Source organism: Camelus bactrianus, chromosome 9, assembly GCF_048773025.1.
Source record: "Camelus bactrianus isolate YW-2024 breed Bactrian camel chromosome 9, ASM4877302v1, whole genome shotgun sequence".
In the NCBI taxonomy this organism is placed as follows: Eukaryota; Metazoa; Chordata; class Mammalia; order Artiodactyla; family Camelidae; genus Camelus; species Camelus bactrianus.
This window is the reverse complement of record NC_133547.1, coordinates 32,795,219-32,808,302: the sequence shown is the minus strand read 5'-3', so window position 1 is coordinate 32,808,302 and position 13,084 is coordinate 32,795,219. Positions and strand designations below refer to the sequence as shown.

At 38.7% G+C, this 13,084-nt stretch overlaps 1 protein-coding gene across 14 annotated transcripts in view; it reads left to right on the top strand.

Moving 5' to 3' along the window:
* Positions 1–12,669, top strand: part of FRRS1 (ferric chelate reductase 1) — a 342,186-nt gene extending 329,517 nt beyond the window's left edge. For 7 of the 14 annotated variants that reach the window (XR_012509148.1, XR_012509146.1, XR_012509147.1 and 4 more), the window contains 3 exons: positions 9,584–9,693; positions 11,695–11,929; positions 12,421–12,669. The gene's annotated coding sequence lies outside the window, so the exon portion shown is untranslated. The remainder of the gene's footprint in view (positions 1–9,583; positions 9,694–11,694; positions 11,930–12,420) is intronic. The other 7 variants (XR_012509139.1, XR_012509142.1, XR_012509132.1 and 4 more) reach the window with 2 other exon arrangements.
* Positions 12,670–13,084: the final 415 nt, after the last annotated feature.

The window sequence follows — 13,084 nt, the reverse complement described above, 5'->3', positions numbered from 1 at the left end:
TGGGTTTGTTCACTCATGCGTCTCCAGAGCCTAGCCCAGTATTCAGCATTTCTGGTTGTCATTGTCTAATGAATGATAATGGTCATATGAGCCTGTATTGATGCTGGAGGAAATCATTTTTTGAGTAATGACAAATATTCAAAGAAAGACAAGTAGATTTTAACATAAAGTGCACTAAATATAGCTGTCTTAAGAATGATTATGGGTCATCTATGCAGGCATGCATATATATGTACTTCTTGCATTCTTAAAAACCGATCAGCAGACCTTACGCACTTGGGTCACTTGGCTTATGTCAAGACGTGTGAGGCTCGAAATATGTTTCCATCTACCACAAAGTGTTAGTTTCTCAGAATTGAATGATATTTCTCAGAATATTAGTTTCTTGGGGCAGTGGAGTCATTAAAGGGAGTCAGTCTCGCATGAGCTTGAGATTTAGAATCAGATCTGTTTGGTCTGAATCCTAGTTCTGCTGTTTATTACCTGTGTGAATTTGGGCAAATGACTTCATCTCTCTAAGCATGAGTTATGTCATCTGTAAAATGGGTTTTATGATACCTACCTCATGAAATTATTTTGGGGGTTATGAATTTAACATACATAATTAGAACTTTTCCTATTTAATATGTACTAAATAAAAGATCTTCATTATTCTTGCTACCTATACCTTCCTCCCAGGTACACCACATAGTTTGAAAGACATACCAGTTACATTCTCATCCCTTCTGCATGTTCCATTTGAATGGAGGACAGGCTTTAAAACTAAACTTTAACTGATGGGAGCTAGAGAAAAAGGACAGAAGGCGGACAAATATGCCAGCCAATCACCATGGGACACCCAGGTTAATGCCTGATAAATGAGCAGAAAGAAAAAGATAGCATCATTCACCTTTGATGTATAGTTACTTGATTTCTGTTTGCTTTTAATTTGCTTAAGTTAGTTATAAAATGTCTTCTTTGTGAGTAATTAGTTGTGCTTATCTGCTTCTTAGAGGGTAGGTGTTGGAGGAGGTCATCAAAAGGATGTGACCGCTGGTCAGTCTGTGAGCTGGACCCGAACGATCAGGGTTTCCTCATCCCCTTCCCTGTCCTTGGAATGTATGTTCTGCCCCCCGCCCGATTCCCACAGTGGGAGCCAGACTTGAGGATGCAACCTTGAGAGAGCAATGTGTTGTTGAGATCATCTGAACTGAATAGTGACGGAACCTAGTTAAGGCTTCTACACACCCGTCTAAGATTCTGGAGGGCAGTGCAAGGTATTCTCATCTCGTGACCACCCAAGACAAGCCTCTTAAGTAAGTCTTCTGGCTTATTAGACCCGCCACCTACCAGTCTGGAGTGATCTACACCTTTCCTCTGTCTTTTCTTGCCCTCTGTGTATGAGGCTAGTTTCAGATTTCATCTGGGAAGCTCCCAAGTTTTCAAAACAACAGAAGGATGTCTTCATGTTTTGTGCCATAATTCCCTTCAGTATGCTCTGTTAACCGTACCTCGTTCAGAAGGAAAATTAAATGGGTAGTGCAAACATAGCAGTCAAGTTAACTCATACTTAGTTTAAAACCGTCGGGCTATATGAGGCTGTTCTTAGGTGGTGAAGACTGAGATAGTCTTAAGGTTCCTAATTTTCTTAACAAATCATAAAGCTAAAAATAATGTAAGCAATCAATTGGCTGCCCTTACCTTTAGAGAAGGCTGTGCCTAGCCCACCTCAGCAGAAGGTTGGTCTGGCTCATTGCTTCCAAAATATTGTTTGTCAAAGACAGTCCAGTGAGCTTCACCCTTCTTGTATTCCTTTTCTTTAAGGAATAACCATTGTCTTTTGATGCTTGTTTTTAGCAAGTGACTATGAAATGTTATAGATGAATTTCTTGGTGGGAATATAAAACTAATTCACCACTCGAAAGTATTGTGAGAATTACATGCACTTCTGTCCTCAGAAAAGCGATAAAGATGAAGTGAGCAGATTATAAAGGCATTAGCCTTTCACCTCATGTCGCCCATCACACAGATTTATTATTGTGCATAAGGAGTAGGTATAATTTTCATATCCAGATGAGACACATACACACTTTAAAGATATGTCAGTGGGCTGTAAAAATCCCTCTTCACAGGCATTAATTTCTACAAGTTCATCCTTGATTAATATACAATAATAATAATTTATATGGTTAACAATGATTTAGTGCTTATTATGTGCCAGATAATATGATAATTACAAACATGCCAAATTCTCATAAAATTTTGTTCAGACAGGTTTTATCAGCTGTGTTTCCCAGATGAGGAAGGTGAAACTTGGAGAAGTTAGGTAACTTTCACAAGATTCCTGCAGCTTAGATGGTAACCAAGGTATGTTTTGAGTTCAGGCTGACTTGATTCTGAAGCCTTTAATGTTGGTAACTAGTCAGAAATCAGCAGAAGAAAGTTGACGTGGGGGCCAATATATGATTGTTTTTATGTAATACTATTCTTTTATGTGTTTCTGGGAGCGTTTGATTAACATAAGCAACATGGGTTTACTAAGCTATTTACCTCAGTGTCTTCTTTGCAAGCATGTGGATGTGACCCTCTCTGTGGGTGAGTGCCACCGGGAGTGAACAACAGCCTCGGAGATTACGTAAGCACTTAGTTGCCATGGAGCCAATAAGAAGGCCTAGACTAAGAGCAACTGGGATGTGTGAAAACGGATGCCGCTACAAAAATTAAATCAATCAGACACTCATTAATTCAACAAAGCAGTAAAAAACAAACAAACAAACAACTATTATAGTCCAAATGATTTTAGGTTTAAAAAACATACCAAAAAAAAAAAACCCAGCATAAATTCTCTGTTCTTTACAAGCTCACATTTTAGTGTGTATGGCAGGAGAGGAATTGATAGGTGTTGTAATTTAATAATTGCAATAATGAGGTGCAGTCCACAGTAGAGGCATGGAAGAAAGTATAGAAGGGAGTGTTTAACTGGTTAGAGTTTTAAAAATAATTTTAGAGAAAGTTATCATTAAGTGTGAGATGGAGTCCTTCAGGTGACATGGAGACGTGAGAAGATGGGCATTCCAGAAAGAAGAAACGGTGTGTGCAAAGGCATCGGGAGACTTTAAGTAGTTTGGTGCAGCTGAAATGTTAAGGGTCCCGAGAGCCACACGGGCACATCTTGGACTGTTCTCGCCAAAACCATGCCATAATTTGCTTCTCTCTCACTCTCTTTCTCTCTGTCTCTGTTTCTCACTTTCTCTATCAATTCACTTTGTGGAATTGGCCCAAGTGACTGTGGGACTGTGGACACTGGCGAGTCTGAACTCTGTGAGGCAGGTCAGCAGCAGCCTAGAGATTCAGGTAAGAGCTGATGCTGCAGTATTGATCTGAAATCTGCAGCGGGAGCTCTGTGTTGTGCTCTTGATGCCGAACTGCTTCTTCCTTGGGAAACCTCAGTCCTTGCTCTGATGGCCTTCATCTGATAGAATGAGGCTCACCCACACCTTGGAGAGACGAATCTCTTTTACTCAAAGTCTATTGGTGATAAACCGTCACGTCTAAAACCTGTCTTCACAGCAACGTCTAGCGTGGTGTTTGACCAAACACTGGGCACCACAGCCTAACCAAGCTGATGCAACAAATTAACCATCATGCCCACTAGAGAAAACCAGCTTCCTCCTCCTTTTTTCATACTAATACTGAGCCCAGGTCATAGATCACTTCCTTGCAGCTCAGAAGGAAGGGACTCCAAGATATATAATCCTCGGCTTTCCAGTCTTCCAAGAACCAGGAAGGCAAACTATATGTGAGTTGGAATTAAGTGAGTCAACTAAGCGTTGTTTTGGTTGCTCAGCAACCTCTCAAACTCTTCCCACACTTAAACTTTCAAACAAGAACAAGAACATAAAAGCAAGAACAATGCGCTTAATATAATTCAACTATCCTTTGTGCAAACAAAAGCTCACTTATTCTCTCCTTAAAGGGGAAGCCCCAAATCTCATCTGTCTCTGCGTCCATTTCTGAGAAATGTTCATTTCTACACCAGTGTAGTTACAGTTACGTCTTGATATTTTGTAAACCATAGACTAAATTATGGCATTACCAGAAAATAATTCATCCGATATAATTTCCTATATAAATTAGCAAGAGAAAGGTATATAGGAAAAATAAAATCAACTTCTCTCTTTCTGCCTCTGTCTCTGTCTCTGTCTCTGTCTCTGTCTCTCTCTCTCTCCTGGAAGAAAATTGGGTTGCCTACCTGTAGTCCTCATTTCTGCTACTTTTTATGAGGCTTTAGTTAATATTTGTAACTGGTCAAAATCTGTAGTTATTTTTTGTGACACCCTTCATCACTAGCCATTCTTAGTTTACATGAATTTCTGGCCTTTTTTTCCTAATATAATCATTTTAATCTATAAAGTCTTTTTCATACCACTTTTTTCAACCAAATGAATTTTGATATATAACATTTTCATTATTATTTATCCCAAAGTATTTTTTTAAATTCCTATGACCATGTTTTTTCACTAATGAGATGTTTTGAAGTGATTTTTAAAAATTCTTCAGGATCTTGGTAATGACTTTTTTGGATATGACACCTAAAGCACAAACAAAAATATTAAAAATAAGCCAGTGAGACTACATCAAATTAAAACGCTTCTACTAAGCAAAATAAACCATCAACCAAGTGAAAAGACAATCTATGGAATGGGAAATATATTTGCACATCGTATGTCTGATAAGGGGTTACTATTCAAAATATGTAAAGAATTCATAAAACTCAACAGCAAATAAATAAGTAAATAACCCAACTGAAGAAAGGGCAAAAGACCTAAATAGACATTTCTCCAAAGAAGATATATGAAAGCCATCAGGCACGTGAAAAGATGCTCAACATCACTAATCATTAGGGAAATGGAAATTAAAATCACAATGAGATGGCACCCCATGCCGATTAGAATGACTATCATGAAAACAACAGAAGATAACAAATACTGATGTGAATGTAGAGAAAAATGAACCCTTGTGCACTGTTGGTGAGATTGTAAATTGGTGCAGCCACTATGAAAAATTGTATAGAGAACCCTCACAAAATTAAAAATAGAGATACCATATGATCCTTTAATTCCACTTCTGTACATATATCCAGAGGAAGCAAAAACTCTTAACTTGGAAAGTTGTCTGCACTCCCAGGTTCATAGCAGCATTATTTTCAGGAGCCAAGACATGGAAACAACCTATGTGTCCATCGATGGATAAGCAGATAAGGAAGTTGTGGTATATATATAATGGAATACTATTCAGCCATAAAAAGAGGAAATTCTACCATTTGCAACAACATGTGGACCTTGGAGACATTATGCTAAGTGAAATAAGTCAGACAGAGAAGGTTAAATATTACATGATCTCACTTATATGCAGAATCTAAAAAACAAACTCATAGAGAAAGAGATTAGGCTTGTGGTTACTAGAAGCAGGGGGTGGGGAGGGGAGAATTGAGGACAGGTGATCCATCAGTGAGAAATTTTCAGTTACAAGATAATAAGTGTGGGGGCTATAATGTACAACATGATAACAATAGCTAACATAGCTGTATAATATGTAGAAAAGTTCTTAAGAAAGTAAATCCGAAGAGTTCTCATGGCAAGGAGAAATTGTTTTTCCTTTTTTTTCTTTCTTTTCTTTTTATTATATCTATGTGAGAAGATGGAATTTACCTGAACCTGTTGTGAAAATCATTTCACAATATGTGTAAATCAAACCATCATGCTGTGTGTGCCTTAAACTCACACAGTGATGTATGTCAATTATTTCTCAATAAAGCTGGAAAAAACTGCATATAATTAATGTATACAATTCGGTGAATTTGGACAAGTGTATATGCATGTGTTACCATTACCAAATTAAACTCAACCATCACCTCCCCCCAGAATTCTTCAGGTATATGGGGATTTTCATTGACCTTTTGAAACTGATCAATTGCATGTGGTTAAAGAATATGGTTGATGGTATATATCTGAATTTTTTATATTATATTATATCATATCATGCTGTATCATATCAGATCACATCATGTTATAGATTATATCTGGTAACTGAGAGAAACATGTTGAAAACGCTATGATGGTGGATTTGTCAGATTTCCCTATAGCTCACCCAACTTTTGATTGACATATTTTGGAGTTATCTATGTTTGAATCGTTCTATCTTCTTAGTAAGTTGAAACTTTCATCATTATGCAGTGCTCCTCTGTAGTTATCTTGGTGGTCTTCTGATAGTCTGCCTTCCTAACACCATTTCTACATTCTTATGTAGAAAGAAGACTCTCTTTCTTGAGGGAACCCATTCTTTGGGATTGGAGGGGAAGCCTCTGCGTTCATCCTGTCCCACCATTCTCAGAACCGACTTGCACTTTCTTCCTAGATTCTTTTAAAAACTCTCTGGACTTTTCACTATTCAGATTTGCTTTAATGTGCTTCTTGCTGTTTGCAACGCAGTCATTTCTCTGTGAGTATCATTTTAGTCTTTAACTGGTTCTCTTAGTTCTACAGTCTTACTAATTCCTTTGTACTTTCATCTTGTTTTTGAAGTCTCCTGTCACTGAATTTGTGTTGTTGTTGTCGTTTTATAAATATTCTTCTATTGTATAAGGCACTTGCAGAGAAAGTTCTTTTTCTTTGGCTATAATTGCTTCCACATAAGGCACTACATTCATCCTTTAAATAATATGTTTCTTTATTTCTACTTTTTCTTTTGTGTGTGTTGACACTTTTGGAATTGAGGCTTTGCCATTTCTCTTTTCTTCTATTTATAACAAATAGTCTTATTAAGATATTCCTTTAGGTTTGATATAAAGTGGATATTTGTCCCTCTTTCCACAGTCGTCTGTGCCGGTTTTGTTGGGCTAATATTCACTTCCTCTGTCTGGAAGCGTCAAGCTTCCTATCTTTTCTGATGCAGAGGGTAGCCCTGAACCTTAGCTTCTGCAGAGAGAGTCAGGACCAGGTCTATATTTTCACTCTTATTTCATCATCTCTCCCATAAATCTGTTTCACTCCCCTACAATTCAGAGAAGGGGAGACACTAAGTAAGTGACTTTCGTATGTTTGACTCCTAGAGTTACCGGGCCGAGGGGTGGAGCAGGGAGACACCTTCCTTGGAGATCTGTGCACACCAGTGTCCCACTCCTCGTAATCCGCTGCTCACCTCCCAGAATTTAACTTCCTGTTAAGATTTTCTCATACTTATTTCTTCTTTTGCATTGCTAATTGCCTTTTGTCTTGAGCTCTCTCTCATTTAATAAGGTCAGTATGGCAGCCCCTGACAGATTTTTTTGTGCCTTATTAAGGGAAGACTTAATAAAGTTATGTTAAAAAGAAGTATGAGAAAAGTTCTTGAGGGTTGCTTTGATCATTTGTCTGAGTTTCTCACATACCTTTTCAATTGTTTTTCTACAAATTGGTTGGTGGTGTGTTTTGAATGCATTTTTTTTAAGAGTATAGCCTACTTATATCTTCTTTATAATTTTGCCTCTGAGAGGAGGTAAGGCTAGGAGCCTGCTGAGTCGTATCGAACTTTTGGCTGTACTGAATTGGCACACCTTTCTTCAAACATTTGGAGCTATGTCAGCTTCCTCCTTGCAGGGTTTGTTGTTGCCGTGTCCCTAAGATTTAAGAGAAATGGAAACATTAATATTCAGCCTCACCTTTCTTCTTATCCATGGTTTTTAAACATGGGGTGGCTTTGATATTTATCCCAATTAAAAAAAACTAACAGTCTGGCACAGCAAGTGCCATTTATCTAAAGTAAGCAAGTCGCAACTCCATCCAGTAGCACAGGAAAGGAGATGAGCCTGAGGGTAATGACGTGTGGCTGTGCGTCCCCACAGCACTAGGATGCTGTTGGGAACAAACTGTATGTCTAAGGAAAAAGACAATTTATTAACATTCAACATTAACCTTTGCCTAAGGAGAAATGCACATAGATAGATCATGTCATTTCAGCGAGCAACTTAGGAACTAGAAGAAAAAATAGTTACCAGCATATCAGGAAAAAATGTAATTGGAGGATTCTGAACAACATCTAGCAAGCATGACTACAGAGAGATTCAAGCACTCCCGGGGACAGTAAAGTTCTCATCAAATTATACACACTAAAACTCAGAGAACTAAAGCCTACATGAAATCTTGAGAGGGTTCCAAATAGAAAAGCTAGCATTGATTTTTTTCCAAGGTGTTAGACTCTTTGTCCATAAATTACTGTTCCACTTGTGAGTAATCTGTATCTTGTCTTTATTCATGTGTGCATTATATTTCTCTTTTCCAAACCAGTGGTATAGCTTTACAAGATTCCACTCACTCTATTTAAACTGAGAAATGAAAACAAGTGAAAAACACAAGTTGAAGGTCAAAAAATATGAAATAAATAGGTTTAAGGAATTCATTAAGGTCTCAGGTCTAAATGCAATCGCTTTTTAATATTCCAAAAGAAAACAGTCTTTAAAAATAGGATAAATGTGGGAAAATTCATATAGATAACAATTTGCAGTAAAGGGAAGTGAGTTAAAATAACTAGGAAAGGGTTTCTCGTACTAAGTGAAGTAAGTCAGTAAGAGAAAGACAAATACTGTATGCTGTCACTTTTATGTATTTTAGTGAATCCAAACCCAAACTGGTTCTGCTTGCCACACTACAGGCCGATAAATTGGGGTACAAGGTGCTGGGGCAAGGAATAACAACTTTATTTGGAAAGCCGGCAGACTGAGAAGGTGGCAGACTGACTGATGGTCCTGGAGAACCATCTTCCCCAAGTCAGAATTCAAGCTCCTTATCTAATACTAAAAATGAGAGGGTGTGTGATTGTTGCAAACTTCTTGGTGTCGGAATCCTTTGTGCTTGCAGCTGTCTATGTGGGTCAGGTCATGGTGTCCCTGTAAACCTCTAAAACAAATGTTATTTTCTAGTCTGTAACTTTTTATCTTTATATGAATCGAAAAATGTTATATGCTTAAAGGTCAGAGCCTTGAGAATGAGCTCTCCTGTATATTTCAGTCTATAGGTGACATTCTTTTTCAAAAGGTGCAGAACCATCACTACGAAGCCCAGGAAACAGAGCACAGGGTTAGAGCCAGAGGAGCAGATCTGATACGGAGTCAGATTTGTTCTTTTCTGTTACAATTCCCCACTGTCGATGTCCGTTCCACAATCTGGTGGGAAAAGGGGCGATGACTATTCTGGCTACTTCCTGCTGAACAGGAGCGATGAGGGGGTGATCATGGAATGGAACTGATCAGCCTTGGACAGGGAAGATTCCTTAGAATCTGAGTCAGTGGTACAGTCCTCTTTTCTTCTTTATCTACAACTACTCGAACCTGATGAAACCTCTTGGTATTTTGTTGAATTTGGAATTTTGGGGTTCAGTTCCTAATACAGATCTATTAATTTTACTTTTGAGGCTATGCCATAATTACTCTGTGCTCTTTACTTGGAAAAGATTAAACAAATAGGTTGCCCTTTTTCCAGCTACTATGAAATTATAATCTCAATATTTACCTTTTTTTTAAAAGAGTAACCTTAAGTCTTCTAAGGGTTCACAAACCATTGTTCCCTAGGCCTCTCAGGAGTTGGGTCATTTTCTGATTCTGATGATGGTGGTGCTGCTTTAATCCTCATGTGATGAATCCATGGCTTTACCTCAGCTAACTTGACAGATGAATGTGTGGTAAGTCCATCTTGTCCATCTTGCAGTCAGCTAATGTTCAGACCCTTGGTCTCTCCAGGTTTTAATTCTTAGTTTTGGAGTTCCCTATGATTTGGATTTTTTTTTTTTTCTTCTTTCTATCTTCATTTCCTAGTTGATCACATCCAGACACCCATCTTTGAATACCATCCATCTGCCAACCCTTCCCATCTTTGTATCTCCAGATAGTCCTCTTCTCTGAATTCCTGACTCATCTATTTAACTACTCACTCCATATAACACACTTATTTCAAAAACAGAATCTTTGATTCTCTTCCCCAAATTGCTTAGTCTTTCCATCTTTGTAAATGTCACTTCTCTTCCCCCATTTGCTCAAGACTCTCCTACATTTCTTTCAATCCATCAGCAAGTCCTGTTGGCTCTACCTTCACACTATATCCCGAATCCTTCCACTTCTCACTACCAGGATGACTATCATACTTCAAGCCATTATCATTTCTTTCCTGGACTGACTGTGGGAATAGGTTCCCAACTTAATCCTCTGCTTCGACTTTGCTACCCTGATGCCTTCTCCGCTTGGGATCCAGGGTGATAGATCTAACATGGAAATCACACCTTATCACTGCGGAATCTTCAGCGCCTGCAGCACTTTCTGGTACATAGTTGGCACTCAATAAATATTTGTTGAATGACTGAAAAAGAAATGTTCTTTAGGGAAAGGGGTTAAATACAATAGTTATTTCTAGTATGTATGTATATGTTAGTTCCTTTAGTGGCCCAGTCTCATCTTCACTCATAAACTGCCCTCCTGAATTTGGGGGAAATTATTCACCGTCTGTCATTCTTCCTTACCAACCAACAGCTTAGTGCTCCCAAATGTGACATTGAGGGTGACCTTGTGGGCTTACCACAGTAGAGAGGTTGGGCGTTGATGTCCTCCCTCTTGGTCTCTACCATCCCAAAAGGGAATTCACTGACGTGAACCACTCCATTAATTTAAGAGGCTATAACCTTCACAATACTTAAAATTACTTTTCAGGAAATAACATACCTGTGCTGCAACTCAAGGTGTCAGAAATGTACAGAGTCTATAATGTAAATCTAACTATAATAGGTGGGATCAGAGAGGGTTGGTGGAGGGGATTGTGTAGACTGGTATGAGAACTTGCCCTGTTCCTCAAATCATACAGTATACTTAACCCACTAGTGTATAGCATCGCCCCTAACCTTACATTCATTATTCAAAAATGCACATATTTTAGGAGGTCAGCATTCAGACTAGGTTCGGTAGTTTGTCATTTTTCTAAAGTGCATATATGCATAAAGCACATATGACAAAAATGGGAAAAACCAGAAGTCGATATTTTCTCTTTTTCCTGGTGAAACTAAACTTCTTGTAATCAATCCACCGACTAGTTAATTAACAAGAGCTGAATTAAGCCCCCAGGCCATGGAGCATTTAATTTGCCTTGGAATCCTAATCCAGTTAAATGCCAAGTCTCTGGGGAGAGGCACTGTCTTGCTACATTTTACCCTTGATAAACTGTCTGGAATTAGAAGGAACAAGGGAAGCCCAGAAAGAATAAGTAGCTTTGGGCCCAAGTAGCACTTTGGCAAGACTGAGCTGTACGCCTGTGCCTGTCAATATCCATTCATTACTAAGAAAATGGAAGACGGAGGAAAAAGCAAATTGTCTCTGAAAGTCCTCTTACCTGTGACATAAGGCAACCCAAACTGGTAAACCCATGAAGTTTGGTCTTGATGTTTTCCCGTGACCTTGTTGGAACAAATAGGAAAAAAATAACAGAAAGCTGCTGCCTTTTTCACTAAATCTATTTTAAGATACGGAACTACTTCAAATGCAAGAGAAAAGCGTACCACGTTTCAGCGTGAAGCAACAGGTGCCGAGATTTTATGGCTTCAGGGTCAGGTCCTGCAGAAAATTTAGTCACAACAAAACAGCAGGAAATTTAGTCTACAATTTGCACTCTAACTTCTATTTTTGGCTTTATCTGATGCCAGGAGGCCCATGGCTACCTATGCCAGGTTGGGATTCAGAAAGAAGCAGCGTCGCCAGGGTTCTGTGCAGAGCTAAGAGTTGCTTCCGTTAAAGAGCCTCGGGGCATTTCATTTGGAATGTCGACTTCAAGGGTGGCTGAACTTGGCACCAATCCAGTGACATTTGAAAGTCTGGCTTTGTTTCCATATCTCTCCCTTGCGCTGAGTCACAGATACAGATGGCACATTTGACGATCAGGTGGGTGTGCGTGGCAGTTCCGCTTAGTTAGGAATGTAAAGGTTTTCAAAATCTAACTTTTTTTTTTTTTGCTTAAAGAGATTCATTTTCAATCCAGTGGCAGAAATCATGAATACAATCAATTATTGAAAAGAGCAAGTAGCATGTTGCCAAAAAAAATGAATAGACAAAAATTAAATCAGAGGAGTGCTGTGATGCGGTGAAGGACCGACTGCTCCCAGGGCCCGGACCCAGCACTGAAAGGGAGTATTATTAATGAGCATGAGATAAGGCCAAAGGCTCTTTGCTCAAGGTCCGGCAGAGATAGAAAAAGACTGGGGCCAGGGAAATAGGGCAGCAGATAACGGACTGGACCTAGTGATGGTGACAAGTAAATGTAAGTTAGGCCATATGCTTGTTTGTGCAGAAAGGAAAACACAGATAAAACTATAGAAGCAAAACCGAATATTTTGCCCCACACGGAAAGTTAATATTAGATTTATGCTTGCCAGGTGCGAGACAGCACAGGACAGCTCAAAAACGGACCGAAACATACAATTTGTTTAAAAGAAATGAACACAGGATCCTTTCTTTGAGCTCAGACCCTGCACGTGCCAAGGAAAATGATCTCCCCAGCCCCATGCCTCACATTGGAAAGGACTCAGAGGGCTGTGTTTGTTCACTGGCTTTGATTCTGCGAATGAAATTTTCTTTTAAGTAAAGAATAAACAAACCATTTCAAAGAGCATTTTGTTTGTTTCCCTGAAGTGTGTTAGAGATTCCAGGTATAAAAAGAATGGGGTATTTTTGTTTCCTACTTTAAGGGGTCAGAACAGCCTCATCAATCTTTGCACGTGGGCCTTTGAAGTAGGCACCAATCATACGATATTCTTTCCATTCTCCATGTGGGAAATCTCTGGCAGTAAGAGTTAATGGGCCTCTGAACCTCAACAATAGTCTAACATTTACAGCATTACAAGGATCTACTGACATAAGTTTTAGATTAGAATCTTAAACCCAGGCATCTTGTTAGCTTAGCATGGGGTTCTTAAAATACATTTTAAACCATTTTTAAGATACAGATGATGAAAGCATTTGAGTCTTTTGTTGGGCATATGTCTTGAAAGGCTGAAATTGGAATTAATTTTAGTATTTGAAAGATGACTGAATTTTATC